Here is a 6,000-nt window from a genome sequence, read left to right as displayed (position 1 = left end):
CTGCTCTGATTTTATAATTTCCTCCTTTCTTTGGTTTTGGCCTTAACATGCTTTTCTTTTTCTAGAATCTTGAGGTATAGCATTTGGTTGCTTATTTGTGCTTATTCTGTTCTCCTGACATGTGAATTCAGCATGAATTTCCCTCTGAGGACTGCTTTCATTGTGTCTTGCAGGTTCTGGTAAGTTGTATTTGTTTTTCCCTTTGATTGTAGATAATATTTAATTTCATCTGTGACCCATTGTTTGCTCATGACTGTGTTATTTATTTCACATGTATTTATGGAGTTTTTGTGGTTTCTTTTGTCAATAATTGCCAATTTCATTGCAGTATGCTCGTATAATATGCATGGGTAATTTCAATTCCTTTACATTTATTTAAGCATGTTCCACATACTAGTATATAGTCTATTTTAGAGAATATCCCATATGTAACTGAGAAGAATGTGTATTCCAGTGTTGTTGGGTGGAACATTATGTAACAGTCTACTAAGTCCATTTGTTCATAAGTTTGCTTCAGTTCTATTATTTCTTTGCTGATTTTTTGTCTAGTTGATCTATCTCAGTGTGAAAATGGTATATTAAAGTCCCCCATTACAATTTTGTTATTGCTTATTTGATTTTTCCATGTCTCTTAATATTTCTCTTAGTTAGGTGCTCCCATCTTTAGTCCACATATATTTATGATTGTTATCTCTTTCTCTTGCAGTTTTCCCCTCACAAGTATGTAGTGACCTTCTTTATCTCTTTTGATCATCCTTAGGTTGAAGTTCACATTTTTTGTAAACAGGATATCTACCATTGCTTTTGTATGGGTTCCTGTCACATGGAGTATTGTTTTCTGTCCTTTGATTTTCAGTCTATGAATTCCTTTTGAGTTAAATGTGTTTCTTGTATATTGTACATTGCTGGATTTTGTTTCTTGATCCATTCTGCCAGTCTGTTTCTCTTGGTTGGTGAATTGAGGACATCTACATTAAAGGTTATAACTGATTACATTGGCTTATCTTTGTCATATAGTTTTCTGGCTGTTGGTTTCCTACTTTTCCCTTCTGTTAATTGCTAGCCCTGGTTTCTTTCTGTTATACTTGGAATTGTGGTCATATTTATCTCTTTCTAGTATATCTCTAAGAATTTTTTGTAGGGTTGGTTTTGTGGTTATGAATTTTTCAATTGTTCTTAGACATGGAAGTACCTTATTCTTCTATTAATTTTGAAAAATAGTTTTGCAGGGTACATCAAGCTGGGTTGGAAGTCGTTTTCTTTTAAGACTTGAAATACTTCACTCCAAGCTCTTCTTTTTTTCTCTTTTAATTTTAAAGATAAAAAGGTAACAAAGCAACAACAATGAAGACAAAATCAGAACAACATAAAAACAACAAAAGCAATACATGACCTCAAAACAAAATGATAGGAATTAACAATGGTTGCTACATTACATACTGTTATTTTTAAGGAAGTTGCTCAGTCCACCAGGCATAAAAATGTACGATTGATCAGATAGTCAAAGACAGTAACAAGTAATAAAAAAAAAACATTTGAAATTATGCAGAATTTCACCATACAAGATGGTAGGATTTAAGTAAATAAAATCTGAAAGGTACAATAGATACTGTGAAAAGAAAAAGAAACTGCTCAAATTGGAAGGAACAACTAGGATGAAGGAGGGGAGAGGAAAAAGAAAGAAGAAGAGAAAAATAAGAGAAAAACTTCACACACACACACACACACACAGAATAGCTAGGATAATTGTACTACTAATATCTGTTGGTTTATTGAAAGGAACTCTAAGCTCTTCTTGACTTGATTGTTTGTGTTGAGAAGTTTGCCATGATTCTGATGGGTTTTCTTTTATATTTGATCTATTTCTTTTCTCTAACAGCTTTTAATAGTGTGTTCTTTGCTGAATTTTTGGGGTCTTGATTATTATATGTCTGGGTGTAGGTTTATTTTAGTTATAGCTAATTGGAGTTCTATATGTCTCATTTACTGTGTGTCAGATTCTTTTCCCATGCTTGGGAAATTTTCTGCTGTTATTTCTGCAAATAGCCTTTTTATGTCATTTGTTTTGACAACTGCTTTTTTGTTTACACCTATTATTTTTATATTATTTTTCTTTGCATCATCTTTCAGCTGTTGAATTGATATTTCCTGGTTCCTTGTTATTTTTAGGAGACATTTCCTTTCCTGATCACTAACTGTAATGCCGTCCTCAAGGTCTGAAAGTCTGTCTTCAGTTTCATTCAAGTGGTATTGCCAACTTTCAATGTAGTTTTTAATTTCCTGGATTTCTCTTTGAATCTGTTTCATGCATTTTTCTTTTTTCCTATATTGTTTATAAGGTTTCCATTATTTACCTATGTTCCTTTGTTTTTTTTAATCTGTCTCCTTTAGATATGATGAGCAGCTCTTTCATTATGGTGGTCATTTCCTTTTTTACCTGAGAGATTATTTCTTATCTGATTTCCTCCATATTCTCCTAGAGCTGTTTCTTTATTTCAGTTGCTATTATTTCAGAAATTTTTGTTGTGTGATTTCCAATTTCTTCTACATCGATGTCACCCTGTCTTGTTCTGGGTAAGCTGGAGGTGTGAGATTGCTTTTTGCTCCTTCGTCTTGTCATTTTCTATTTGAAAAATAATTTTTTTCTGTTTTCTGTGATGATCCTTGTGAGTTTTGGTACTAGGTAGCTATATCACTAGTATGAAGGCCTCTCTAGGAAAAGTCTGTTCTTCAGGGATATCTTCTGTGAACAGTGGATTCTTGGTTTGTGTCCATCCCAAGATCCTACCTTCCCAATTAATTGAGAGGAGACTGTTGGTTTTTATCTGGCTCTATCCCAAGTCTTTTAGTGTGGGATATGGTGAGGTTATTACTCCAGAGCATCCCAATATTGTTACACAAAGGAAAACAACTGATTACGACAGATGTGACATCCTAGCTACAGTAGTACAATTAACAATAATGACAGCATCAAGCACAATTTTGAAATTGACTAACAGTGGTAACTATTAATTTTGCATATTAAACCATAGCAACAAAGTCTATACTTATAAAACAGATCCAATCATAAATTAGGAGTTTGTATGCAAAATGTTAACCCTAGTTTCCTCTGAATGAGCCAGTTGCCATGTCTCATGAACTTTCCAGCCTTGCTGCCTGTCCCATGGTATAAGGGGATAGGCCAGGCACCTGGGTTCTTCTGGATGGAGACACTCACTGTGGTGCTAGGGTGGTGGGTGGGGTCTTTTCCCTCCCACTCTGCTCACTGAGCCTCACTGATGCTCCTGTGATTGCAGAGAGGTGGTGGGCAAGGTCTCTCACCTCTCTCAGGGCTCATTTACGCTCCTGCAATTGTGAAGGGGAGGTGGGTATGGTCTCTCTCCTCTCTTGCAGCTCACCTAGGTTTCCATGATGGCTCCTGTGATGGTGGAGTGCTGGTGGGCAGGGTTTCTCCCTTCCCACACTTCACAATTTTTTTGACATACGTGTAGCTTTACAGGTACTTCAAAGAAATAATACAGAGGGATTCCATACACCTTTAACTGAGGTTTCCAAACGTTAACACTTTCAAAATATAGTACAATATTACAACCATGATATTGAAATTGATGCAATCTATCTGCCTTATTCAGATTTCCCCAGTTTTACTTGTATTAATTTCTACAGGTAAAATTCTGTTTGTGCTAGGCTGTATTAAATAATGTAGGATGTATAAGTGTTGCATATTGACAGTACCCATATTAGTTGTATTACCTTCTATACAATTTTATCATTTGTGTTATTTTTTGTATGTAACCTGTTTCTAACAATTTAACTTCTTAAGTTTTATGCTCAAGTTTATAATATATTTTGAATTAATTTTTTATAAGGTGTGAGGTTTGACTTTTTTTCTTCTAATCATGTCTAATAATATCCAATTACGTAAGCACCACTGGAGAAATGCTATCCTTTCTTCATGGAGTTGATTTGGTTTTTAAAAATTTTTTTAAAAATTTGTGTTTACATTTGTGTGGGTTTATTTCTAAGTTCTGTGTTCTGTTCGGAAATATCCCTCTCTATTACTAACTTGCTAAGAATTTCTATTGAGTGACTGATTTTGTCAAAAGCTTATTGTGTCTATCTACATAACGATATACTTTTCTTCTTTAATTTATTAATATATTGGAATACACAGACTGATTTTCACATAAGGATTGACACTGAAGGGGCTGGGAATTTACCTCAGCGGCACAGCGCCTGCCTGGCAAGTGCAAGGTCATAAGTTCAATTCCCTGTACCGGAACAAAAAAAAAGAATTGCTACTGAACAGCTAATGAAAGCAAGAGACTCTGTAAAACTTTAGAAACACAAATTTGAATATATTGTATAATATTTTCAATGTAAATAATAATTTCAATATAACTTGAATGCATTGTCTAATATTTTCAATATAATTATTATATGATATTGTATAATAAAATATGCTCTCTGGAAGATGCTAACAAGTGACACAACAAAAACCAAAAAGTACAAGTACATGCTGAAATTAGCTTGAGAAGCTGTGGGTTAAACTAAGTTTCTTAAGTTTCTTTGAAGCTGGACTTGTCAGAACTTTGCTGTTTTGAGTGATTTTCTTATAGCTCACAAAGGTGAATAAATTGTGTGGCATCCCCAATAGTGTTTATTCACAAAATGCACATCAGGTAATTGGAGGATGACTTTAGCAAACAGTGCCTTATGAATAATTTATTTAACAATTAGCGGGCCTGACCTGGGAAATATTAGTGAAGGTGAGAAGTATGAGTATTGTGGTCCTTCCCTTTGGCACTTTAGGACATTTCCTAATTGCTGCAATACTCATTTGATTACCTGCTATTCTGGGGGAAAGTATTTCAATGAGTAAATGTGGAGTGCTGAGTTTAAAACTAGGGGCTCCATAGTCAAGCATTTGGGTTCAGATCTTGACTTTGTTACCTTAAATGTATGGAGAACATTAGGTAAATTACATGAAAACAGTAACAATTCCTACTTTCTAAGAGATATTTACAGCTAAATAGGTAGATCTTGAGACTACTCAAGTGAAAAAATGAGACACACATGTAAATACTGCATCGTCTCTCTTATGTGAGAAATAGAAAGTCTAAATAAGAATCAAAATGTATAATAAATATTGTGAAATAGGAAGTAATTGTTCAAAGTGAAAGGAGAATTGGTGGGGTGGAAAGGAAAAGGAAAAAATGAGACAAAAGGTGAAAATGGAAACAAAGCTGTGTGAATAAGGAGAAGAGGGGTTGAAGAGAGGGGAGGGGAATGGGAAAAAAGAGAACTAAGATATATCATGTACAGGTACAAATTCCCTATGATGAATGTGATCATTTTCTATATTGTACCAATAAACTTAATTAAAATAGAATAAGATAAAACAAAAGGACTATCTGAATGAGATATAAAGCATCAGGGAACTGTTGGAGACATAGTGATCATCCAATAACCCTTACTGGGATGCTGATAGTTGGAGTATCAAGTGTGATTATTAGCAAAGTATCTATCAATATTTCTACTCAGAAGGTGGACATTAGGAAAATGGACCTCAGGGACATTGTACAGTGAGTTAGGAGAAGGTGATTCTCTGGCCCCACAGTGGATGCTTTGAGGAACCTGGGTGGAGTGTAGAAATGCAAAGGAAGATGTTGCTCTTAAAAGTGTTTTTATGGACACTCCTCAGGGTTTGGTGGTTGGATACGAGGAATTAAAAAGGACAACTCAAAGATGATATAAAATTTGAGCCGTGGACTGGCAGGAAAGTCAGTTTTGTAGTTTCCATAAGTAAAGTGTATCCTGGATATCAGTGCATAAGCCAGGGGACCTTAGCATTCTAGGTCTTTCAACTTTTTTGAATTTAATAAGAGCAAAGCGAACAAATAATTTTAGTCTGTTCATGTAAAAGTCTGAGACTGGATCAATGTCACCAAAGGAATGGTCTAATTACATAGTAGTGCTATAGAGAAAATTATGCCTGTG

Source organism: Chinchilla lanigera, unplaced genomic scaffold (assembly GCF_000276665.1).
Source record: "Chinchilla lanigera isolate Chin_1 unplaced genomic scaffold, ChiLan1.0 scaffold00001, whole genome shotgun sequence".
Classification (NCBI taxonomy): domain Eukaryota; kingdom Metazoa; phylum Chordata; class Mammalia; order Rodentia; family Chinchillidae; genus Chinchilla; species Chinchilla lanigera.
Note: the sequence above shows the minus strand (reverse complement) of the source record.